Below are 27,043 nucleotides of genomic sequence, written 5' to 3'. Positions count from 1 at the left end.
CATCACAAAACCTAAAACAAGAGGAAACAAACCTTCTGAAAGCAGCTCGCAGCAATCTTATTCTCTGTACCCCAGAATGCAGAAGAATCCTTCAACAGTCCCTGCACAAGGTCCCTCTCAACAAATGTGAACCAACCTACTGGCCTATAGAGAGGACTGCTGACCTCAAAATTACTCAAACAATGCTGGAAAAACTACACCCACAGGAGGATAAAAAAGATGGTATTCGAAGCAGACAACTCACCCAAGGTCCTCCACCTGATTCATATGATCATTTACAGTGTTTTCTTCACTTCTTGGACCTTTGCATATGAATCAAATGTTTTTCTATCACAGACAGGATCCTATGCTAGTTTTAAAATTAATCCAGTTGTTGAGTTTGTGGCCAATAACCTCTGTCTAGCACTTCTGGGTTACCTTGGTGGATTTCTCCATTCCAAGGCTCTAATTGGTTAGAGGTTCAGCTGGTAAAGAATCCACGTGCAATGCAGGAGACCACAGTTCAATTCTTAGGTCAGGAAGATCCCCTAGAGAAGGGAACAGCTACCCACTCCAGTATTCTGACCTGGAAAATTCCATGGACTATATAGCCCATGGGGTCACAAAGAGTCACACACGACTGAGCAATTTCCACTTAGGAAATGTATCTTAAAGAAAAATTATAGTCATGTTCAGGCCACTATTGATATTACTAGATGAGATGCCCCTCACCTAACCAGTTAATAATTCCTGCTCTGATCGCGGCCATAAATATACATTTTCCTCTATTATCCAAGCTCAATCAGAGCAACAAACAAAATTTCAACTAAGGATAAAATTTCCCACAATTATGGGATGGACTTACGTAGTTAACATCAGGATATGGTCATTTAAATCTAAAGGCTCCTCTATACTGGAAACCATCTCATCCTCTGTCATCCGAGATGGTTTCCAGTACAGAGGAGGCTTTATATTTAAATGACCATACGACAGAGGATGAGATGGTTGGATGGCATCACCAGCTTGATGGGACACGAATTTGAGCAAGCTCCAGGAGCTGGTGATGGACAGGGAAGCCTAGTGTGCTGCAGTCCATGGGGTCGCAAAGAGTTGGACACAACTGAGCAACTGAACTGAACTGATACTGGAAACAAATCATATCAAGGATAATCAGGGTTTTCCTGGTGGCTCAGATGGTAGAAAAAAATCTGCCTGCAAGCAAGAGGCCCAGGTTTGATCCCTCAGTCAGGAAGATCCCTGGAGAAGGGACTGGCAACCCACTCCAGTATTCTTGCCTGGAGAATTCCATGGACAGTCTTGCAGGCTACCGCCTGTGGAGTCGCAGTCGGACACGACTGAGTGACTTTTGCTTTTCACTACCTCATTTATATAACTGCCTGCACCCCAAAGGCATCTGAGTTTTCAATCCTCCGTCTTGTCCTATTTTGTAAATATAATCTGTGGTCTCCCCACAGCCTGATCTCCAGAGAGAGTCCATGCCTGACTGCCGAGGCCCCAGCCATCCTTCCACATCCCTGCCTACCAGCCATCCTGAGCCCTCTACCCACGGGGTCCACTCTGGGCATTTGCCTATTGATGCCTTTATTAACACTCTTCACTTGACTTTCATGTCCTTCCCCACTTTCTCCAACTAACAAATGCCCACTCACACACCAGGACCCCAATGCAACCGCCCCCGGAGAATCATACTCTCTGGGATCCTGCTCTGTCTTCTCAACACCAGTGTTCTATCACAGCAGGTGGGAAGATTGGAGGCTTTCAAGTCAGACAGACCTGACTTGGAATCCGGGCTCCTCTGTTGTGTTGCCAAATTTCCCTGAATCCCTTTCTCATGTGCACAGCTAAGTCACAATACCTCTCAGGGTTATTGGGACGGGAGATAAAATGGGTGAGATGTGCTAAGTTGCTTCAGTCATGTCCAACTCTTTGTGACCCCGTGAACTGCAGCCTGCCAGGTTCCTCTGTCCATGGGCTTCTCCAAGTAAGAATACTGGAGTGGGTTGCCATGCCCTCCTCCAGGGGATCTTCCCAACCCAAGAGTCAAACCAAGTCTATTATGTCTAACCTGCACTGGCAGACAGGTTCTTTACCACTAGTGCCACCTGGGAAGGCCATTCTAAAATGGTGAGATACCCAGCACCATCTCATCACACAGTCATGATGAGATGCCCAATAAAAGCCAACAATTGTATTAGTATTATTTCCTTTTGGTTTATTTAATAACATGTGTGTTCTATGAAAGTAGGGACACTATCTTAATTCCCTCTCTATCCTCACTGCTTGGCATATACATGACACACAGATCTCAACAACTGTCTGCTGCAGAAATGGGTGAATGGTGTCTTTGGATTCTGGAGTCAGATGCTCTGGGATCTTAGGAAGTCAAAACCTCACTGTGGTCCTTTCATTTTACCATTAACAAGGGGAGAAAAACTAAGAGATGGACAAAACGATGTGTTCAGCACCTTTAATCTTATGTTATAAAAATTGACTTACAAAAAAATGTAGGGGAGGACCCAGCTCTGGTCCCTGGGAGGAGGCAGAGGAGGACAAGCTGTAGATGGGGGAAACTCCCAGGGACCTGGGCACTGGTAGCCAACTGTATTATTTAAGAAAGAAAACTATTAAAATATACCACAATCTACAGATGAACCAGAAAGACAGGAAGCATTATCCATTTTTCAAAGAGTGCCAGTCCTCATCCAGCGGTTACTGGTTGGATTTGTTCAATTTGTACAGCCTCCCCACTAAGAGGATACATTTCAACTAAATCATGTTAAGGGGAGGTGAGGTGGCCTCGGTGCTTCTGGAATGCACATTGCAAACCTTCAGGGGACATTCCTGATGCTTTCTTCTCTTTGTTTCCCTTTGTAGTTTTCACACAAGCCCGTTTTTTCTTCCAAGCACAACCATGCTCACATCCCCTGGGGCATCTCCTGACTACCTGGAGGACCACAGCATCTTTCATTTTCTCTCTCAGAGCGTCTTCTGCTAATGAGCTTGGACTCTGATTGCTAAGGACTGTGATGAGCGCTGTGACAATCCAGGGTACTCCCAAAGAGAGTGAGGTTGCAGTGGTAGGGGTGTGTATCCTTGACTGGGGAGAACAGCGCTGTCTGAGGAAATTGAATTGAAGCTCAGAATGAAATTTGAGAAAACACTGCCTTGGAGCTTCCAACAGTCCCTCAGCTGGCCCTTGCACAGAGGCCAACAGAAATGAACCATGTCTGAACGGCCAGGGACATGCACAGTCAATGGAGATAGTTTTTTCTACTCACTTTAGGCAACTGGGTTAGCAAAGCTGTATGAGAACAGTGACTTTCATGTGCTCGCAGACTCTGATGTCCACTGTAGCTTATCACTTACAACAAAGGGCAGCAACAGAGCTCTGCATTTAAGACTTCCAGGGCCTGGTCTGAATTCCGCCTGTACCTGACTCCCTTATTCAGCCTCTCTGAGTCTGAGCTGGTTCTCCAAGAAAATGGCTTTTAAATAACAGAAAACCTGTCCTTCCTTCTCCACACTGTTGTTTCAAGAAAGGGCTTGATGAGCAACCTTATAAGTAAACACTGTAACCTATGAAGTGATGAAGACATCAGCATAATTTGTGGTCACACTGAAATTTTACATCTCAACTAACACAAATCTTTTACAACCCTAGACAAACACTGTGACCTCTTTATTTATTCCCAGGTGCTACATACAGACTGAATGCGTCTACCCAAAATTGATATGCTGAAGCCCTAATGTGATGATATTTGGAGGTGAGGCCTTTGGGAGGTAACTGGGTCATGAGGGTAGAGCCCCCATAATGGGGTTAGTCCTTATAAAAAGGTAGCTGTCTATTAGCAAGGAAGTGGGCCCTCACTAAGAACTGGACCTGATGGTGTTTTGATCTTGGACTTTCCAGCCTCCAGAACTGTGAGAAACAAATGCTTATGGTTTAAGCCACTCAGTTTATGACATGTTGGTTACAGAAGCCCAAGTGGATTAAGATGCGAGAGTCTGCATTTAAGATAACCTAAGATATGATTTGTACAATAAAGAGAAATGCACTCAGGTAGGAAGATGAAGTTGCCTGGGATGCAATTTCAGATGAGAGGATCAAGTGGCTCTCTGATGAGGACCTCTGAGCAGACACCCACCTGAAGTGGGGATATCCAGGGAAAAGCATGGCAGCCTGAGGGGGCAGCTAGTGCAAAGGCTCTGAGGTGGGACATGATGGAGTGGCAAGAAGACACATTGCAGGGCCCAGCACAAAATAAGCCCACACTAAACAGGAGCTGGCAATGGCACCTGACTCCAGTACTCTTGCCTGGAAAATCCCATGGATGGAGGAGTCTGGTAGGCTGCAGTCCATGGGGTCACGAAGAGTCAGACACGACTGAGCGACTTCACTTTGACTTTTCACTTTCCTGCATTGGAGAAAGAAATGGCAACCCACTCCAGTATTCTTGCCTAGAGAATCCCAGGGATGGGGGAGCCTGGTGGGCTGCCATCTATGAGGTCGCACAGAGTCGGACACGACTGAAGCAACTTGCAGCAGCAGCAGCAGTAGCATATATGATTTGTACAATAAAGAGAAATGCACTCAGGTAGGAAGATGAAGTTGCCTGGGATGCAATTTCAGATGAGATGATCAAGTGGAGCTCTGATGAGGACCTCTGAGCAGACACCCACCTGAAGTGGGGATATCCAGGGAAAAGCATGGCAGCCTGAGAGGGCAGCTAGTGCAAAGGCTCTGAGGTGGGACATAATGGAGTGGCGAGAAGGCACATTGCAGGGCCCAGCACAAAATAAGCCCACACTAAACAGGAGCTGGCAATGGCACCCCACTCCATTACTCTTGCCTGGAAAATCCCATGGATGGAGGAGCCTGGTGGGCTGCAGTCCATGGGGTCGAGAAGAGTCAGACACGACTGAGCAACTTCACTTCACTAAACAGGGGCTACTGTGATACAGATTAGCATTCTCACTGCTGCCAAAACAGCCAGCTTCCACTCGTGGATACATCAAAGCTAAGGAAGCCCAATACATCAATCTTCCCAAATCACAACATCCAATCAGAACTCCTCTCCAGGGGCTCCTTTAATGCTGCTACAGAAAGCAGCCACACATGGGCAGAGGCCATAAAGAGGTGGTACTTACACAGGAGGGTGGAAAATTGACTGTTTCATCCTTTGTTGTTTTTTGTTGTTGTTGTTGTTATTGTTGGGTTTTTTTTGATGTGGACCATTTTTAAAGTCTTCATCGAATCTGTTACAATATTGCCTCTGTTTATGTTCTGGTTATTTGGTTGTGAGACATGCAAGATCTTAGCTCCCCAACCAAGGATCAAACTCATACCCATGCGCCGCCCCCCTCCCACCCCTGACTCCAGTGCATCAGAAGGCAAAGTCTTAATCACAAGATTGCCAGGGAAGACCCTATTTCATCCTTAATTGGATCCTACTGCCTCCATATTTGCCTTCTACCTCTCCCCAAACACACCCACCTCCTGAGGAAAGGAGGGCTCTCCTGGCAATGGACCACACAGTCACTCAGCTCACATCTGCGGAGCCCCTAGTGGGTGCTCAGCTCTGGGCGGGGCTTGGACAATGGGAACTGCAGTGAGGCGAGATCTTTGATCTCGAGGAGCTCAGTACTTGATGGGGGGTTGGGTTGGAGGAAAAAAAATGGTGAAAATAATGATAGCTCAGTTGAAGAAGCACCAAGGAGGTCCTCAGTGCAAAGTGCTGGGAGCACAGAGGAGGGAATATCCTCAGGGAAGCCCACCCTTTGCACCCCACCCAGACTACATGAGGTCCCCTCATCATATGTTCTTACTGTCCCCACTTCCTTTCCTTTCTTGCTTTCATGGCATTTATGAAATCTGTAATGGATTCAGGATCTGCAGACGTAATGCCCGTCTCCCCTGATAGACTGTGGGTTCCATGAGGCAGGAGACCTCGTTTGTCTTGTTCACATCTATATCCCCACAGCTGGCATAGGGCAGGGACACAGAAAGACCCTGTCAATTAATGAATATGACTGAACACCAGGACACTTAATTTCATTGGGGAAATATGATATTAGCCTCTAAGATGGCTCCCAATGAGCCTCACCTCCTAATGCTCACACCCTTATGAGCTCCATTCTCGCAGAGTCAGTACTGACCCACTGACCAACGTGACCAACAAAATAATGAGAAAGGGATGGGGTGTGGCTTCCAAGTCCTCGTCACAGAAAAGCTGCCACTCACACTTTGGATGGCCTCTCTAGGGAAACCAAGCAGCCCTGTGGGGAGGTTCACATGATGAAAAACTGAGGCTTCCCACCAAAGCCAGCATCAACTTGGCAGTCATACAAGTGGCCACACTGAAGCAGGCCGTCCAGTCCTCATCAAGACTTCGGATGAATGCAGCCCCTGCTGATATCCTGAATGCGACCTCACGAAAGACCCTGAGCTAAAACCCACCTAGCTGATCTGATTCTTGACCCACAGAACTATGTGAGATGAGATGTGTTCATTGTTGCTTTCTGCTACTAAGCTGCAGGATAATTTGTTACTCAGCAACAGATAACTGATACAAGAAAGGACTAGAGAACCTTCACAGAATAGGCTTTTGAAGAACAAGGAGGATTTCACCATGCCCAGAAAAGACAAACACTATATTTCCTGCTGAGACAAAAAGAAAAAAGTAAGGAAAGGCATGGAGATTATGTGTTTGGGAAATGGGAGAGCATCTCAGATGATGGGAGTGCAAGGTACCAGCAATGATAGTGAAAAGGGAGGTTGAGGCTGGGTCCTGACAATCCTTGAATATTATTCTAAAAGGTCTGAAATCTTTAGAGGTAGAAATAGTAATTACTTTGTTCTTATTCAGTCGCTAAGTTATCTCTGTCTCTGTGATCCCATTGACTGCAGCATGCCAGGTTTCTCTGTCCTTCACTATCTCTCAGAATTTGCTCAGACTCATGCCTACTGGGTCAGTGATGCCATCCAACCATCTCCTCCTCTGTTGCCTCCTTCTCCTCATGTCCTTAATCTTTCCCAACATCAGGGTCTTTTCCAGTGAGTTAGCTCTTCACATCAGGTAGCCAAAGTACTAGAGCTTTAGCTTCAGCATCAGTCCTTCCAATGAACATTCAGGGTTGATTTCCTTTAGGACTGACTGGTTTGATCTCCTTGCTGTACAATGGGCTCTCAAGAGTCTTCTCCAGTACCATAGTTCAAAAACATCAGCTCTTCTGTGCTCAGCCTTTTGTAAGTAATTACTCACATCTTATAAATGAAGCAGTTGAAGTTCAGAAAGATTAAGGAATTTGTCCAAACGTACCTGCCTTCCTTTTGTATACTGGCATGGATGACAACAGGGCTAGCTCTCTTCCTCTTCTCAAAAGGACACTAATTCTATCATGGGAGCTATACTCTCATGACCTCTCAAAGCCCCCACCTCCAAATACTGTCACATCCACTGATGCATATGAATTTGTGGGGAGCAGGGACAAAAGTGACAATCCTGAAACTCCAAAGCAGGAGAAATTAACACCAGAGACGGTGCTCTTTCCAACACCTCTGTGTTGGGAGAGCTCCCTGACTCCAGCCATAGCAGCCTCCACCCCAGGTCCCCTGCCTCAGGGGGTGACCAGTGCTTCTGCCCTGCCTGCCAGGAGGAGGAGGACTAGGTATGAACAGCCTGTGTGTCTCTGCTCACCCCATCCACAGGGAGGGTTCTCCAGAGTGTCCCCAGGCCAGGCAAGAATTCTCACAGCCCATTTCGCTATTCCTTTCTAGCCCTTGGTCTCCTGAGCCTTCCCACTGCCTTGCAACCATGACACCACTCTATACCCTAGATAATCACCCTGCCACTGGGGGTTCTCCCTCCCTCCTACAGGGCAAACCGAAGCAACATTCCAAGGCATCTTGGAATGAACTCCCAAGACAGCACCAGAAGCTGAGGCAAACTGAGAGAATGTGATTCCAAGTCCCAAACCCACCTTGGAAACACTAAGTTTCCACCTGCTGCTCTTTTTTTTTTTTGGAGAATACGGCCTTTGGGCTCTAAAAACCACCTCCCAGGAAGATTATTCCTGGAAAAACAAAAGATAAATTTATATTTCCAGAGCAACCACTCTGTATGAGCCCAGGACTTTGTACACAATTCTATCCTCACCACTACCCTATGAGGCAGACATCATATCCCCTTTTTCCAGAGAGGCAAAATTCCAAAGACACTGAAGAACTTGCCTAAGGACACAGACAGCTGAGGTGTACAGCTGGCCAGGTTGGGTACTGCACAACTCTAGGGAGCACAAGCCACATCACAGTCTATAGATTTATACATCTGTCATGAAAATTTTTCAGCAGAAAGTGACTTCAGATGCAGTATCTTTCTCCAGTTTGTACAAGGGTACACAGGAGCCAGCAATGGTTCTACAAAATAACCACCACCCTGCCAGTATGTGGGGATTTGACCTTATGTATGTCTGACTCCATGGCCCTTGCTCTTTCCCCTTGATGTCTATACCTTCCTTGGGATAATTCCAAGCATTGTCAAAGGTTCTTCATAGCTCAACAGGCAGAAATGGGGTAACAGACTTCTAGACGATCTCAGATGGAAAGAGGTTGGCAATCAAGAATTTACCTCAAATCTTTCCCTCTGCATTGAAAGAATACAAGGCTCAGAGAGGGGAACTTCCTTGGTGGTCCAGTGGATAAGAAGCCGCCTGCCAATGCAGGGACACAGGTTCCATCCCTGGTCCAGGAAGATTCCACCACGCCACAGGGCAGCTAAACCCATGCGGCACAACTATTGAGCCCATGGGCTCTAGAGCCCGTGCTCTGCAATAAGAGAAAGCACCACAGTGAGGAGGCTGAGCACCACAACTAGAGAATAGCCCCGCTTGCCCCAACTAAGGAAAAGCCCTCATGCAGCCAAAAATGAATAAACAGGCCCAGAGAGGGGGAGCGAGCTGCCCGAGATCACACAGCTGGGTGTGGCACAGCTGGGACCTGCATCTTTTATAACTAAAGGCAGGTCCAGTCCTGATACAAAGTGCAACCACAGATGATCAGAACTAGGTTACCTAGGAGAGTACCCATTTTCTGCATCAGAATCACTTTTGCAGTTGTAGGTGGAGGCAGCAAGAGAGGGGTTTTAGGGAGAATCCCCTAGCAAACAACTCTCTGAAGTCCAAGCTTAAGGACAAAGGAGGTTGGAGGGGAGAGGGAGCTGGAAGGGCCACGCCTCCGAAGCATCTCCAGGAGAGGCAAGAAGCATGTCCCTCTGTAGGCATGTCAGGTCCCAGGAGGGAAACAGTTGCTAAGTGGAAGCTTCTAGGCCCTCCCCAGTGGCTGTCAGGGCGGTCAGCATCCACCTTGAAGGGAGGACTCAGACTCAGCACAGGCCTCCCTGGGAGCCCCTGAAAACCATCCCCAAGCAGCAACTCAATTCTGTCTGGGCTCCAGCCAGGGTGACAGGAGCCAAGGGAGAAAGAACACAGGGAGGAAATCCGAGCACTTAATTTGCTACTCCATGGAAGATGCCAATTAAAACGCTTCATCCTCCTGAAGCTGCTTTCAGCCCTGCTCCTGTTGGCGCCTCATTAACAGCCCCTTCCAGATGCGTAAGAGTCACCCAGCTTCCTTCCCAGACAATGGAGGCCAGACATCCCCACAGTAGGCTAAAAGGCACGAAGGCCTTAAAGATCTCTAGAAACACCAAGACTCCCCGGACACCGAAGCTTAGAGGAGCCAGCTGACCTGCTCAGAATCACTCAACTGGTCCTTCCTGGCTCAAGAGCAGTCATGAGATGACATTTCAGACATCACTGAACATGATCACACCCACTTTCCATGAGCCTGATCCATCCATTTTCTGCTTGAGTCCCTGACACTGACCCTGTGCACAGCTGGTTAGGAACCAGGCAGGAGGAAGAACCAGGACTGCAGATTCCCAGGTTCCACACTCTGCACACAGCCTGGGAGGGAAGAGACTAGTGAGCTACCTGCAAATTGGTGCTGGAAGAAGCTTTTACGTATAACTACTAGAAGAAGGGTCTAGTGACGACTAACAGTTCTCTCTGTATAGCTGTCTTCCAGTTTAGCCCTCTTCCATTACACTTAATAGTCCAATTTCTATAAATGAGGAAAACCAGCTTCTTTCTTCACAGGAGCAAAGTAAATCTTAAAGCCAGCAGATGGAAATAACTATTTAAAAGAGAAACACATGGAAAAAGTATGGGAAATTTTAATATTTTCTTGTTACTAACATGAATATTCACACAGGTGAAATAATACTAAAAAACACCAGACAATAGCAGTTAGTAAACTGGAAAGCAAAAATGTACTTTTTATGATACAGCTTAAACAAATTATGCTTATCACAGAACTGTAAGAATAATATTAGAGGACCTACTAATCTTATGATTTTGCATACTAAGAAATTATAGAAGAAAACAAAAACATCATATCCATAAATGTAGGAAGGGTCTTTGAAAAAAAATCAGAGAATACTTATTCATGAATGAAAAAACACAATAAACAAGGTTCTACTGTATAACACAGGAAACTATATTCAATATCCGGAGATGAACCAAAATGAAAAAGAATGTAAAATGAGAATGCATATATGTAAAATTAAGTCACTTTGTTGTACAGCAGAAATTAACACCACACTATAAATCAATCATACGTTATTTTTTTTTTCAATGAATAAAAGAACACACCAAAAAAAAAAAAAACCCAACAAGACAGAAAAGATGATCCAGCAATTCCACTCTGAGGTATATATCCCAAAGAACTGAAAGCCAGGATTCAAAGGGATATTTGTACACCAGTGTTCACAGTAGCATTATTTACAATTGTCAAAAAATGGAAATAACCCAAATGTCCATCAACAGATGAATGAATAAACAAAATGCAGTAGCTCCATATAGGGACATTTTCATTCATAAAAAGGAATGGAATTCTGATATCTGCTACAAAATGTGCACACCTTGAAAGCATTATGCTAAGTAATATAAGCCAGGCAGAGAAAGACAAATGTTGAATGACTCTACTTATAGCAGATACCTAGAATGGGCAAGTCCACAGAGATAGAAAGCAGAACAGATGCTACCAGGGAGTAGGGGGAGCAGGGATTGGGGAGTTATCATATAATGGGTACAACTTCTGCATGGGATGATGAAAGAGTTCTGGAAATAAATGGTGGTGATACTTGTACAACACTGGGAATGTACTTAATGCCACTAAGTTATAAACTTTAAAATGGTTAAAACAGTAAATTTTATGTTATGTAAATTTTACCACAATTTTTAAAACCCTATAGTAGGAAAAGAAACAACACAATTAAAAACTGGGCAAAAACATAGTCACTTCACCAAAAAGAATATACAGTAGGCTTAAAAAGCACATAAAAAAATGATCAACGTGATTAGCCATTAGAGAAGTACAAATTAAAACCATAGAGATATCACTACACACTTCTGAGGACAAATAAGAGGGCTAAAGTAAAAAAAAAAAAAATTGACAATATGAAGTGCTAGTGAAGATTCAGAATGACTGGAACTCTCAAACATGGTGCAAATGCAAAATGGTAGAGTCGCTCTGGAAAATACCCTGGCACTTTTTTTTTACAAAGTTACACACACACTTAGGTATCTACCTAAATGAAAATTTAGGTCACACAAAAACCTGTATACAAATGTTTGTGGCAACTCTATTCATAGTCATCAAAAAACAAAAAGAACCCAAATGCCCTTCAGAGAGCAAACGGACAGACTGTGGTACATTCATACAATAGGATACTACTCAGCCACACAAAAGGAGCAAGCTTCTGGTATTTGCAACTTGGATGAATCTCATAGGCCCCCATGAAAAAAAGCCAGTCTCAAAGGTTATAAATGGAAGATTCCAATCATGTATCATTCTTGAAAAGAAGAAAATTATAGTGGCAGAGATTAGTGGTTGCCAGAAGTTAAAAGTAGAGAGAGGGTCTAAGTACAAAAGAATAGCAGGAGGGAGTTTTGGGGAGTTGATAAAACTGTTCTATAAACTCACTGGTGGTGATTATACAAATATAAGCATGGGTTAATACACCAGAAAAAATGCTATGTTAATTTAAAAAATAAAATTCAAAACAGAACAAAAATCAGCAAACTAAAAATAAAAACATACTTCTTTAATCTCATAAAGAAAATCTATCAGAAAACTATAGCAAACATTCTTCTTAGTGGTGAAAAATGAGAAAATTTTCTTTGAAAATCAGGAATGAAATAAGGATACCCACTATCACCACTTCTGCTCAACTAGGAGTCCTAACCAGCAGAGGTTACAATTTTTTTACCTAGGAAATACAAGAGAATTCAGAGACAAATAATTGAATTAACAAAAGAGTTAAACAAAGTTGCTGAATTTAAGGTTAATAATAAGAATCTATACATATTTGCTTTCTTTATCCCAGCAATATACAATTAGGAAGTGTAATTTTTCAAATGATATTCATTACAACAGCAATAAAATTTACAAAGTGCCAAGAAATAAATCTAGCTGAACCACCAAGATCATTACAGAGAAAATTACAAAACTTTATTAAAAGATATTAAAGAAAGCTAGACCTTTGCCATGTTCATGAATGGGAACACTCAACAGCATAAAGATGTCAATTCTCTTCAAATAAAAGTATACATTTTAACTGAGTAATTATTTGCAAAGCATCAGAACAGTGCCTGGCACATAATAAGTGACAAATAACTGTTGTTGAAGAAATAAATCAAAATTCCAACAAAGGTTTTCATGGTACTTGACAAGCTTGTTTTAAAATTTTTTAAGGCAGTAAAATGGTCTAAAAATAGCCAAAGCAATCTTAAAGAACAGAGGTGGGAAGAAGGATAATTCTCATTCTATTAGACATTAGCATTTAATTATGAAGCCATTAAGAATGTTTTCATTAGCCTCAGACTAGACATACAGACTAACGGAACACGATAAGGAGTCCTGGAATATTTGCTATATATGAAAACTTGATATATAACAGAAAAGGCATTATAAATTAGTGGATGCTGGAACTGTTCATTACCCTTAACTGGAGAAGAAATAAAGTCCTGATTCACACCATGTACAACTCTCAACTCAAGGCAGAATAAAGCCCTATATGCAAAAAGCAAAACTTTCAAAATAAAGTATAATTGACATATCCTCAGGATAGGAAAGGATTTCTTAAGCAACAGACTATTATTCAGCAACTAAAATCTTGCCATTTGTGACAATATGGATGGATCTAGAGTTTATTTTGCTGAGTAAAATGAGTCAGACAAAGAAAGGCAAATACCATATGATTTTTGTATTTGTGGATCTAAAACAGAAAACAAACGTAAGGCTGCCAGAAGCAAAGGAGGCCAGGGATGGTAGAAATTATGTGAAGGGATTAAGAGTTACAAACCTCCAGTTACAAAATAAACAAGCCATGGGGATGTAACATACAGCATAAGAAATATGGTCTATAATATTGTAGTGACTTTGTTCAGGAACAGATGGTTACCAGACTTACTGTGGTGATCATTTCACAATGAATGCAAATGTCAAATCCCTGTGTAGAACTCCTGAAGAAAACATAATACTATATGTCAACTATATTTCAATTGAAAAAAAAGAAAACTGAGTCAGCATGTATAAAAATTATGTTGAGAAACTTTCCTACCAAGAAGATCCAAGATATGAGGCAATCACTGGAAGAGAATTCAATGCACATAGGATTCGTTTCTTTCTTTTTAAGGTAGACACTATTAGAGCATGCTTGTGTACTGGTGAGAATGACCCAGAAGAAAAAGAAAAATTGATGAAGAAACGGAGGGCAATAATCATGAGCGAAGATCCTGCGAAGGTGGGAAGACATAAGGTCCACGTCCACAGGTGGGATATCGGCCTTAGACCCAGCCCGTGGGCTGTACCAGGAGACAGCACACGGGGAGAAACAGGAAGTGCAGGATATAAATGCAGACTGTATAAGTGCAGATGAAGGCAGGATTCACGACACGGCAATGGGAGCATGCGGAAGTGCTCTTCAGCTGCTTCTCTCAGGGAAATAAGCAGCACTGTCATCAGCAGAGAAAGAAGAGGAAGCAGAATGAAAATTTTGAGGCAAGAAGAGAGTATATCAAACATAGTCTCCCGAGAGACTTCTCTGGTGGTCCAGTGGTTAAGAATCTGCCTTTCAATGCAGGAGATGTAGGTTCAGCCCCTGGTCGGGGAACTGACATCCCACAGACCAAAGGGCAACTAAGCCCAGGCACCACAACTGAAGGTCTGCAACAAAGACCCAGCGCAGCCAAAATAAAAAATAAAACAGGTGCCTCTCAAAGTAGGAGAGGGTATTACGATTTACCAGGAAGAACAAGGGTCCGATACGGGATTCATAGACATGAATTTTTTATTGAGGTATAATTGTATAATATTACATAAGTTTCAGGTATACAACTGAGTGATTTGCAATTTTTAAAAGTCATATTCCACTTGAAGTGATTATCAAATATTGACTACATTTCCTGTGCTATCCTTGTAGTTTATTATGTAGTTTGAATTATATTTCCTAATCTCCTACTCCTATCCCCTGCCTCTTCCCTCTCCTCACTGGTAAACAACTAGCTTATTCCCTACATCCATAAGTCTATTTCATTTTCTTAATGCTCACTAGTTTATTTTTTAGATTCCATATATAAGAGACATAATACAGTATCTGTCATTCTCTGACATTTTACTGAGCATAATATACCCTCCAAGTCCATCTCAAGGTCATCAATTTTTAAATGAGATAGTAAGCCTGCTTATGTTTTTCCCAGCCACATTTCAGCTGTCAGAGAGTAGACAGAGGGTTGGTGGCTTACCTGGCTATCAGGCTGTGCCAGGCAAGTAAAATAGAGAGTGAGTAGAAACGGCATGCACAGGAGCAATTGTGATGGTGGCACACGGGAACGAGACGGGTAAGAAGGAAACTGGCGACCTGACAGTGAAAACAAGGTAGGTTCAATAGTTTGGAGTTGCCATGCAGTTGAATAATTGTTGTAGGCGGGCTTCTAGAAGGAATGACAAGGAAGGAAGGAAAGGGTCCATCAACAAGTGGGATATTGTTAATGAGATTATGGGGGGAGTGGTTGGAGAATACAATGATTTACTACAAAGTCTGGGATATGCTCAAGGAAATGAGTGGCTAAGGAAAGACAAGATTGTTCCAGGTGAGGAAGTAAATTCATAGAAAGCAAGGATCACCTGCTTGGTCTTGGTATACTGAAACCACCAAATACTGAGACAAGAGTGGTGAGTCAGGTATAAGTCATCAAGGAATGACCGGCCAGTTTACAGACAATTACGAGGAAGAGGGGCAGATGGTACCAGCTGAGGCAGGAACTTCAAAAGACCTGGGGCTTCTCAGGAGGCAAGAACAACAGCCCGATGTGGCCGTGAAGAATAAGAAGTTCACATGCTCGCCTCTGAGCCTGGTGGGCATGGGAGAATAAAACCGCCAGAGGAAGCAATGTCCTCAGAAGACAGCCCAGTTCAAGCTGGAGAAAAAAAACGTAAAGTAGCCATTCACAGAAACTATTGAGGACGCAGATTTTACTGATAAGACAATGAGAGTTCCATAGGGCCCCATGGAAGGTTTAAGGCAACAGGGAAAAGAGTGAATTTGAGTCCAATTAAAAGATACAAGAGTGATGTGGAGATGAGTGTCTGGGAGATGGTGATGGATGATCCAGGGTCTTGACTTCCTGGGGTGCCTGATACAAATGAGTTACTCCCAACAGACAACTTGCAGAGGTGGTGTCTTGGGCAGATGGGGGTGGGAAAGGGGGACAATTAGGAGGAGGGAGAGTGAGGCTTGTGTGGACCACATGGGCATGACACACTCTTGCACAATTAACACATGTATGAAGTACTTTTTTAGGGAGATGGTTCCAAGACAGTTTTTCACAAATTAACACTGTAAAAGGCAGCTCCACACACAGGCAGTAACCAGTCCTCCTGGGTTGATAAGCACAGACTATTTCCAAGCCAGGGAGAATAGGGAACACTCGGATTAGTCTTTTGAGCCTTAAAGATCAGCAGCTTGGCATGATGGTTCTGAGTGAGAGGAAGTTGATGACATTAGTTTAAAACAGAATGTGGAAACTGTCTGTGGTTTTCAATGAGTCACACTTTCCTTGACCACCTGTCATGGGAACTGGCTCTGGGTGGACTTAACATGATTCAAACTGCACATCAGAAACAGCAAAATAAAGTCTTCTACCATCACACAGATCAGCTGAAAAGTCAGGTCTTCAAGAACACTGTGGTTGGGGCAAGAGTTGGTGACAGTGGGGCCTGGAAAAGTCCTTCTAACAATTGACAGCTGAAGGTAAGAGGCAGCAGCCTGCATTCAAACCTGCCTGGAAGTCATTCCTCCAAGCTCCAGTTCCCCTGTACGATGTCTACATTCGACAGCAGTTGTGAAGAGAAAACTCTACTGGGCTTTTAGGAGTCAATCAGTGCTAATTGCCTTTATCACCTTCTTTCCCAGAAAGAAACACTAAAATCTGGGACATACAGATATGAGTAAAGGAAAAGGAAATACGAGTATTTCTCATAGGGAAGCACACTTAACCACTAGAGCTTCTGAACTGCCAGTAGAATGAAGCACGTCTCAAAAGCGTTCAGGATGACGATTTATGTGTCAGTGGGTTTCCAAGGAGATAGGTTTTACAAAAGCTACTATGAGACTCACTTCCTCTACAAAACCAAGATAATATAACGCTCCTGCTCTCCAGGAGCTTTTTCTACATTCTGACAAATGACAGAAATGTAGGAGGAAGAGTGAAGACTGCACCCCACACCTGATCTGCGGAATGAATGAATAAATGCTGTGTTTTTTCTTCATGCAAAGATAGGGAAAGAGAAAGGCGGACATGTAAAAGTGGCCACATGTGGCCCCAGGCAGGAGCACAGAGGCAGCGGGGAAAAGAAGTAATGGTTGATAATGAAAAAGAAGGCAAGAGTCCAGATTCATTCTTAAATCTTTCAGTGCACTCAAACACCATGCAGCCATATAGCCAGGGTCACATGTGGAAGCTGGCCTCCCAAGCACACTCAATATTCCAAAACCTATTGCCCTGTCCTGGGCAGTCCTGTATTGAAGCAGCATTCTGACAGCAGGTGTCTGTGAGTCCTAACACTGAACACTGAAAATGAAATTGACTTTAGTTCTTTTAACTTAGTGGGTGTTCACTATTTCCATCTAATCACGGCTCCCTCAGTCTGGGGCACTGTTCCCCAATGCAGTTCTATGGAATACCAACACTGTAAGACAGGCCACGTGGGAAGGGTGCCTTCCCACCAGACAGACCTAAACTAAAGACTTGGACTGTGCAAAAGCAAGGAGACTCTGCCTTCTTTCATCCCACAAATAAACAGTAAGAATGCAAAGATTCTTTGAAAGATGCTGGCTTCACAAGAGGAACAGATAAGGTGTGGTAGGACTTCAGAAGAGGGGAAAGTTGACAGTTTTGCTGAACCGAGAATATTCTTAGAAGGAGGCACCGTGAAGACCAGCCCCATTTTAAGGTTCCTCTTTGATTGTCACATGAGTATCTAGGGCCATTAACCAACCTCACTGTGAGAATAAGTACTTTATACCTGTTCCTTAAAACTACCATTTTTTCCCATAAATCCATGGATTGAGAAATACCACATGAATTATAAGAGTGTGTGGGTTAGTGTTGTTAGTGGGAATAAAACAAATATTTCTCAGTGTGTCATCATCCCACCTCTTGAAATCACCCAGGAAAATAAAATGCACCTTCTCAGGTCCACCCAGACTTTCTGGATCAGAATTAAGGGGACGGTGTCCTAGGAATCTGCATTTTAAACAATCTTCCCCACACGATTCTGATTCATGATTATTTATATCTGAAAACTACTGAACCTGGGATTTCTTGAACTATTAAGAGTTCACAATTGACCCCCGCCGCGGGTCCCAGCAGCTCGGGCGGCGGGAGGAGCGGCTGCGGTCAGGCTACTCAGCTTCGCGAAGGCTCTCGGCGCGCCGCGGCCCTCAGGCACACGGCTCTCGCCCGCCCCGTCGCCACGATGCCCAAGAGGAAGGTCAGCTCCGCCGAGGGGGCGGCGAAGGAGGAGCCCAAGAGGAGATCGTTGAGGTTGTCAGCTAAACCGGCTCCTGCGAAAGTGGAAACGAAGCCAAAAAAGGCGGCGGGAAAGGATAAATCTTCAGACAAAAAAGTGCAAACAAAAGGGAAAAGAGGAGCAAAGGGAAAACAGGCGGAAGTGGCTAACCAGGAGACTAAAGAAGACTTACCTGCAGAAAATGGAGAGACTAAAAACGAGGAGAGCCCAGCCTCTGATGAAGCAGAAGAGAAAGAAGCCAAGTCTGATTAATAACCACACACCGAGTCCTGTCAGTGGTCCCTGTTTCCCTTCTTGTACAATCCAGAGGAATATTTTTATCAACTATTTTGTAAATGCAAGTTTTTTAGTAGCTCTAGAAACATTTTTAAAAAGGAGGGAATCCCACCTCATCCCATTTTTTAAGTGTAAATGCTTTTTTTTAAGAGGTGAAATCATTTGCTGGTTGTTTATTTTTTGGTACAACCAGAAAATAGTGGGATATTGGATACGGGAGGCTTTGATTGTCTTGGGTGTCAGCTTAACATTCCATAGATGGGGGGTAGCTTTTATATCCTATAATACAGAAGCATACTAAATGGCAGTTTGGAGTCAGTTGTGCAGTTAATGTCTTGAACACTTTAAATTACTTCTCTTCCCATATTGTTTTGGTAGAATTATTTCCTACAGAAAACCACTTTTTGATCTTGGCTCTCCTGGTCAGAATTTTGTGCACTATACTATAACATCTTTGGTCGTGGTAGTCCAGTTTTCCTAGTAACTTGGTTAATGTGCTGTGAACGATTGACAGTTTGGGTATGTAGTGTATATGATATTAAATTGTGAATCAGTGGGACTTAAGATGTAACAGCATATCAATATTTGAAGATACTGGTACTTGATACCCTGTTAAGGAAAGTTTGCTCCAAATTTTAAGCTGGAAAGTCACTGGAATAACTGTTAAGAATCACAACTACATGATATTTTAGATTTCTGGTACGTATGTGAAGAATTGTGTACAAATTGAAATGTCTGTGTAGTGATCCTCAAAACAACCAATAAAATCTCAGTTATAAAAGAAAAAAACAACAAAAAAAAAAAAGAGTTCACAATACAACATTATAAATCACCTATACTTCAATTTTTTAAAAAATCATTTAAAAAAAAAAAGAGTTCACAGAGGATCTTGAGGCAAGACAAGGCTTTAAGAAACCAACAGCACCGAATTCATGGTGACAAGAAAGGAAGCCTAAGAAAAGGAATGTGTCAGTTACACACTAGACCATTAACACCATTCAGGAAACCGCCTTGACAATAGCCAGGATTTTTACAGTCCCACCAGCAGGGACGCTTCCAGGTGGAAGCAAAGACGCTCAGCTGGTCGCAACTTGACAAGAGGAGCATTAAAAGCATATATTTTTCAATGGAAACTCTAATCCCACCAAGCACACTTCCAAAGGTCACTCAGCTTTTCACATAAACTGTCAAACTGAGGGCGTCCCTGGTGGCTCAGAAGGTAAAGAATCTGCCTGCAATGCGGAAGATCCAGGTTCAATCCCTGAGTCAGGAAGATCCCCTAGAGAAGGAAATGGCTACCCACTCCAGTATCCTTGCCTGGAAAATCCCACAGCCAGCTACAGTTCATGGGGCTGCAAAGAGTCAGACATGATGAGCAACTAACACTTTCAACCTCTTTGAGCAAAGATTCCTGTTGGAGCGGTGCTGGGTGTTCGGTCCGTGTCAGCTCACAGGACCCTGGAAAAGCCCTGCAAGGCAGGCGCTCTCCCCTCATGCTGTGGGACAGAGTCAAGCTTGCACAACCAGTGGGTGGCAAGGAAGGAGCCAGCCAAGGCTGGAGAGAACCCAAAGGCCACACACTCTCCCTTGCCAAGTGTGCTGCCCAGGAGAAAAAGCACTGGCCACAACACAAGAGTTCTCATGCCCTCGGAAGTTAAATTTCTCCTTGTAAATAAAGCAACTGGTGGGAGTTGTAGTAACTCTGTCCTGGCACTGCCACCCAGTCAGACCCAAGCTGAAAGATAGACAGCCCTTCTCCTGGCTCATCTTTAGCTGAAACAACAAAACCTCTAAGATCCCTTCCAATCCTGAAATACTTTGCATTTATAAAATAATTATGCGGTATAATAAGCTCCTTGGTTGTGCAAAGCTAATCCTAAGTCTATTTATGAAGAAAGCAGAATTCATTTCTGTGAGCTCTGCTGCCTAAAGCCATTTTCTGTCCTTCATCCAGCCAGGCCCATTCCACTCCCTCCTCGGACCCCCCCTCCTCCCAACCCTGCCCTGCTCTCTGCTCACAGCCAAGGAGAACCCACTGAGCATTGTGCCCTCCTGTGTTCTCTTCCAAGTGCATCAGACATAGACTCAGGTTCATCATGAAAGAAGGGCTTTGCCCCCTGAGAGGCAGGTCAGAGGTGAGAGCAGGGGATGGGGTATATACCCCAAGGTCAACTATCACTAGATAATGCCAAGAACACCTGGGTGTTCAGAACTCCTGCAGGAAATACAACCCTAATTTGCTGTCGGCCATACTATTCGATCCCTGGGTCACGAAGATCCCATGAGTAGGAAATGGCAACCCACCCCCGTATTCCTGCCTGGAAAATTCCACGGACAGAGGAGTCTGACAGGCTGCAGTCTATGGGGTGGCAAAGAGTCAGACCCGACTGAGTACACACATTCCAATGTGTATACACATGTTCACGTATTTAGAATCTTCTTAGAACTCAGAGAAGCAGCACTTGCAAAAGTGAGCCAGTGGTACAGGGACATGGAAATATATAACTTCTAGGAAGACCCCTCATCGACGACGAATTCAAGAGATATCTATTACAAGAGGCAGGGAGGCACGTTTATGCAGAACAAGGGCTTTGGAGTCCAAGAGATGAGCGGTCAAAGCCTGGCTGTCCTAATTACCAGCTGTGTGACCTTAGGCGGGTTAATGTCGCAAAGCTTCAGCTTCCTCAGGTGTAAATGAGTTTCCTGACAGTCTCTCCCTCTAAAGACTGTTACGAAAACAAAATGAGATAACTCATGTTAACAACGTATTGTCACAATGCACAGCCCTTAAGAGGTCAAGAAATGACGGCTCTAATTTTTATGCAATGCCGTGGGTGCCTTCTCTGTGCCAAGCACAATCCTGTGTTGAGGCTGGGGAGGTAAAGCACAGTTCCCCACCTTCAAGAAGCACTCAGCGGGAGAGACAGAAACAAATGATAACCTTAGAGGAGCAATAACAGAAGCACAGAAGCTAGTGCTGTGTGCAGATCTAGGAGCAGAGGACTAACCTCCCTGAGCAAGTCAAGGAAGCCCCCACAGAAAAGGTGACACTTGCGCCTATAAAGGAGAAGTAGGAGTTAATAGATAAAAAGAGTTCGGCATGTGCAAAGGCCAAGAAGGGTTTACGAGTGTGGCGTGACTGGGAATGACTAGCAGGATGCTGTATAAGATGGAACACGGCACAAAGATGAGGGCTGGGGAGCCAAGGGCCTTGTTGGCCAAGCTCAGATTTTTTATTTATTTCCTGTCTCTCCAAACAACGTCAGCTCTATGGTAGTAGATAGGGTCACCAGGGAGACGCAACAGTGGAAATGGAGAGGAGAGAATGGATTTCACAGACATTTCCAAAGATGAACTGCCTCAACTCAATAAATAACTGAATATACTATATGGGTATGTTCATGGGCTGGCTGTTAGTTGAAGTAAGACATGTTGCCACGTAGAACAGGTTTGGGTGGCCCAGGTGAAGGTTTAAAAGATACTTAGTTGGACTTCCCTGGTGGTCCAGTGGCTCGGAATCTGCTTGCCAATGTAGGGGACCCGTGTTCAGTCCTTGGCCCAGGAAGACTCTACATGCCGAGGGGCAACTAATCCGGTGTGCCACAACTACTGAGCCCACATACCTACATTCCATGCTCTGCAAACAAGAGAAGCCTCCACAATGAGATGCCCATGAAGGAGTGCTAAGTGGCTTCAGTCATGTCCAACTCTTTGCGACCCCATGGACTGTAGCCTGCCAGGCTCCTCTGTCTATGGGATTCTCCAGGCAACAATACTAGCATGGGTTGCCATGCCCTCCTGCAGGGGATCTTTCTGACCTAGGGATTGAACCTCATGCACCACAATTAGACAGTAGCCCCCCACCCCGCAACTAGAGAAAGCCCACACACAGCAACAAAGAACCAGTGCAGCCAAAAACAAATAAATAAATAAAAACTTGCAAAAGATGCTAGTTAACATAGTATATGTTGCTTTTGAGGTCCCTGGAGGATGTATAAACAGAATCAAATAACAATGGGACATATGAGTCTCTGGTTTGATATAGAAAACGAGGGGCTCCATACAGAAACTATTGCAATGGGTAAGGTTCCCAAGGAAAAGAATTTAGTACTGAAGGGAAGACCAAATCTTCTTCAAATCAATATCATAGTCATTGAATACCCAGAGTGTGAAAATCAATGGACTAGAAACACTCATACGTACAAACCAGAATCTGGCCTTAAACAAGCTTAAAATCTAGCAGGGGAGTCAAGAGACAAACATATGGAGAATGAAAACAGCATGTAAAATTGAAACAACAGCTTGACTCAGCCCCAGAAGGGATTTCCCAGGACCTAGAAGAAAGTCTGCCCAGTGAACTACATAGACACACTGCCCGATGACATAACAGAATGCCAGGAGACCTCCAGAGGAGGCAAGCTCAGCAGAGACCTAGAAGGACAGCTGAGATTCACTACAGAAAAATACAACCTCTGCAAATAATCTATGCTACCTCTCATCAAACAGACATGCCAGGACGACCCGCTGCTGTAGCAAATACTCTCTGACCCAGATGCCGCAGCACCATTAACTTCTAATCACACCAATGAGCAAAACTGCACCAATACTTGAAGAACAAAACACCTGGAGAGAAAGACATTGTGAAAAGCTTCCTTGTGTTTTCATGCATTGCACATACGCGACGAACAGGCAGATGTGCTGGGTGGGAGCAGCAGCAAAGTTCTCTATGGTAGAGAAGAGAAGTATCTTCAGTCTTCAAATGTAGGAAAGGCTGTCATGCATAAGAGGGACTGGACACAACTCCTAAGGTGGATGGAAACACTTGGGAGTTAAACATTCCTTGAAACATTGTAAAGAACGTATCCAGTAGTCAAAGATACCTGGAAGAAAGCCGGCAGCCCTGAGGGATAAAAAGTTCCCTTTCACCACTGGTTGTCCCAGCAGGGTCTGGACAACCTCTTATCAGGGATGCTACGGGGCAGATTTCAATATGACGCAGAAAATCCCTTCTAAGATAGTAAGGTTCTATAGTTCTTAGGCAAAGAATCCAGATTATTTCACTGAAGGTGGTGCTTCTAAATGCTTCAAAATATGGCTGCAAGAATCACCAATGGGTCTTTCCTTACAGCAGGTAAATGCAGGCCCTCAGAAGCAGGCATTTAACTGCACATTATAGGATCTGATAAATGATAAAATCCTAGCCTTACTTGGACCGTGGGAAATGGCATTCGTGCTGTAAGCAAGGGTGTCCCCTCAGTGGTTCCACGGAATGTTGGGGAAAAGGAGAGAGGCCCCTTAAACACCCACCTAATACAAAGGCTGTTGACAGGTGTGGGAAGAGGACAAAAGATGCCCAAGACCAGTTTCTGGAAGCTGATCTTAAAGGTCCATCCAACCACACTGGTGACTATTTTTGTCAATTCTACTTTGGACTAATCTAAAACTTTTTAAGAAATAAGTGCCTTTCAAAACCTCTATCTCATATATCCACTCAACAGCCCATGAGATGATTTCAATTTTGCAGATTAAAAAAAAAATCAAGGCACAAAAATAAGTCAATCATTGTCTCTTAAGTATGGTGTAGTTACACCTTCTGTGGGGGTGAGGTTCTAAAGTTAGCTCAGAAGACAAAAATCAAATGTGCTCAAGGATTGCCTTTGAAAATCCCTTAAATCAACTGAAAAGTAAAGTCTCGTTGGTCGACTTATACAGTTCTAAACAGTGCCTGAGATAAATGCATGCAGTAATAGTCAAGTCAAATATAAAGACTATACATGCAAACTATAAATTTGGAGAATTTCAAATTACATAAGAGAAGAAATGAGGGTACACAGTTTTTATAAATCAAGTGTACATATGACACTACTCCACCATCCACCCTGGGTATCAAATTCTATAGCTTTGTATCACAACAGATGAGCCACCCTAGGTCATCTGTCCTGGCAGAAGCTGAATAATGACTCAACAGTTCCCATTCACTGGGCATCTCCTGACTGCTCAGCTCTGCTCTGAGCACTTTACTGAATCCTCTCTACCACCTAACTATGGGGCAGACACTGCTACTATCCTCACTTTACAGATGACACATTTCTGAGGCTGAAAAGCAGCAGTGGCCCTGGGCCACACACATAGCCAGTAAGTAGCAGAGGTGGAGCCAGAGGTCTGTCTGACTCAAAAACACGGGCTCATAGGAGTGATTCTCAAACCAGGTGTGTACCAGTATTACCCAGGGAGCAAGACGTCAAAACTGGGGTTTCCTAGGTCCATCTCAGACCAATGGACTCAGAATCCTGGCTCCCTTCCCACTGGATTCTGATGTGGACAAACCACTGACAAAATTTTGAGAAACCCTGCGGTAGGCTCTAACTTCCTGCTTAATACTCTTTCTGCTAAACTACATGTCCGCGCTATCTGCCCGGTGCTGTGAGGGCTATTAAATGCTGGATGATGCTGACTGATAATACTATACCCACATCCTCTTACTGTGCATCTCAGAGGCAACGTGCCCCGAGTCCTTCCACAAGCACATCCAGCCGCCTGCGGTCTGTTTTAATAACTCAGGGAAGAAGAAACCCCCTGAAGCTGTGAGAACTTTTCCTGCATGAAATCTGTTTCATGGTTAATACAAATAAGCTTTTTACTTATTAAAAAAAAATACCTCAAAGGCTGATTACAAGTTCAAGTTTGGCTGCAACACACGGCAAAGGCATTCGATCGCAGACTTGCATTTCTGAATGGAAGCCTTCCACTCCTTTTGATTGAAAAGCCACATGATCCAGTGCCAGATGGTGACATTTGTACAAGTCAAGCTGGATTAAGTCAAGAGCTTTAGTGAAGCATGATGCAGATCAAGAAAATGATGGGGATTATGTGCACGCACGCACGCGCGCGCACACACACACACACACACACACATACACACACACACGGCTCATGCTAAATTCTTCCAGCTGTGACAGCAGAGTTCCCATCAGCCTATTCCTCTCACAGCTGCATGTTTTTCTGCATCCACCCTCCTGTAGCCCACGTGTCCACAGACGGGCAGACCTAGGTCTAAGGCAGACAACCCAGTCTAAGGCCCCAAAGGCCCTCCTCCAGCCCACCTCTGCCTGCACATTTGAAGCTGGGTTGGCCCACTCTAAGACAGCAGAAGCAGCCTGAAGCTTCAGCTCACGGAAAGGCACCATGATTCTCCCAGTTTCCCAGACCAGGCACCTAGTCATCCAACATCCTTCACTCCTTTTCCCTCAACTTCCATATAGAATCCATCACCAACTCCCATCAGCTCTACCTGTAGTCTGCCTGCCTCTTTGCATCACCAACCCCCTTCCAGGTTGACCCTAGTTTCTTGTTCTGGCCGCCATGCTCCCCCAGGACTACTGTAACAGTCTCCTAACTGCTCTCTGGCCTCAAGATTCTTCCCAGTCTTGAGGACTGCTCTCTTTCCAGCACCTAAGGATTGCTCTTTCCAGCACGAGCACAGAGGAGGTACCTGGCTCAGAGGAGGGGAATATGCACACTAAGCCATCAGTTCTCTTGTAGTTCAGTTGGTAAAGAATCTGCCTGCAAATGCATGAGACCTATGTTCAATTCCTGGGTCAGGAAGATCCCCTGGAGAAGGGAATGGCAACCCACTCCAGTATTTTCGTCTGGAGAATCCCGTGGACAGAGGAGCCTGATAGGCTACAGTCCATGGGGTTGTAAGAGTTGGACACGACTTAGAGACTAAATTGCCATCAATTAAAACATTCATAGCCTCTTGCCCATGCCCCATTCTCCATTCTCTACTCCACTTCCCTTAAACTTTCACAGCTTCCTCGTGCTGTTAAAACTAAGTACAAACTCTTCTGATTGCTTACAAAGTTGGTCCTAGTCATCTCTCTAAGTATGTCATTTGTCACTTTCCTCATCCCACTCTACAGTCCAACCAAAGTGAAATTCTTTTAGCTGAGGTCTCATCTGACTGACTTTATCAATCAGATTTCAGCCCCGGGTTGTAAAGAAACCCAGTTGAAGGCTAACGTGTCCAGGGAGGACTCCATTTTGTATTTATTATACTCAAGGATTATGAGTACTTTAGGTAAATTCCAATTATTCAGGGGTGATGATCTAATTGGGTGATACAGACCACCTGCATCCCCTCCTTTCTCCTACTCTTAGCAAACTGCTCTCTTGTTTCAAAATTATAGCTAACATCAACAGATAATAAGCAATGTGTACCGAGCACATTTGCCAACTGGTTCTTCATTCACTCATCAGTAACTTTACTGAGCATTTACTAGGTGCCTGCCACTGCACACTAACCCAATAGTAAAGGGCAGTCCGCAAAACAGGAACTGTCCCTTTGCTCATGGAACAAATAACCTAGTTAGAAAATAGGCTTTAAACAAGTTATACAATTAATTGTTTGATGATGATTTCGTAAAGTACTATAAAGAAGAACCAGGTGCAAGGAGAGCATACAACGAGCCAGTCTGGAGGGAAAAAGAAACAGGAAGACTTCTTTGGGAAACTGATGTGTAAGCTAAGCCCTGAAAAATAAGCGGGAATTAAATCCATGGTGAGGACCAGCAGTGAAGAAGCATTCCAGGCAGAGGGAAGAGTGTTTGGAAA

General features: G+C 44.1%; 1 protein-coding gene and 1 pseudogene across 6 annotated transcripts in view; one reads left to right on the top strand and one right to left on the bottom strand.

Moving 5' to 3' along the window:
* Positions 1–27,043, bottom strand: part of PDE1C (phosphodiesterase 1C) — a 541,038-nt gene that overhangs the window by 473,770 nt on the left and 40,225 nt on the right. The window lies entirely within an intron of this gene.
* On the top strand, positions 17,976–19,031 carry LOC138438810 (non-histone chromosomal protein HMG-14 pseudogene; annotated as a pseudogene).

This window comes from Ovis canadensis, chromosome 4 (genome assembly GCF_042477335.2).
Source record: "Ovis canadensis isolate MfBH-ARS-UI-01 breed Bighorn chromosome 4, ARS-UI_OviCan_v2, whole genome shotgun sequence".
Lineage (NCBI taxonomy): Eukaryota > Metazoa > Chordata > Mammalia > Artiodactyla > Bovidae > Ovis > Ovis canadensis.
Note: the sequence above shows the minus strand (reverse complement) of the source record. Positions and strands in the feature narration are given on the sequence as shown.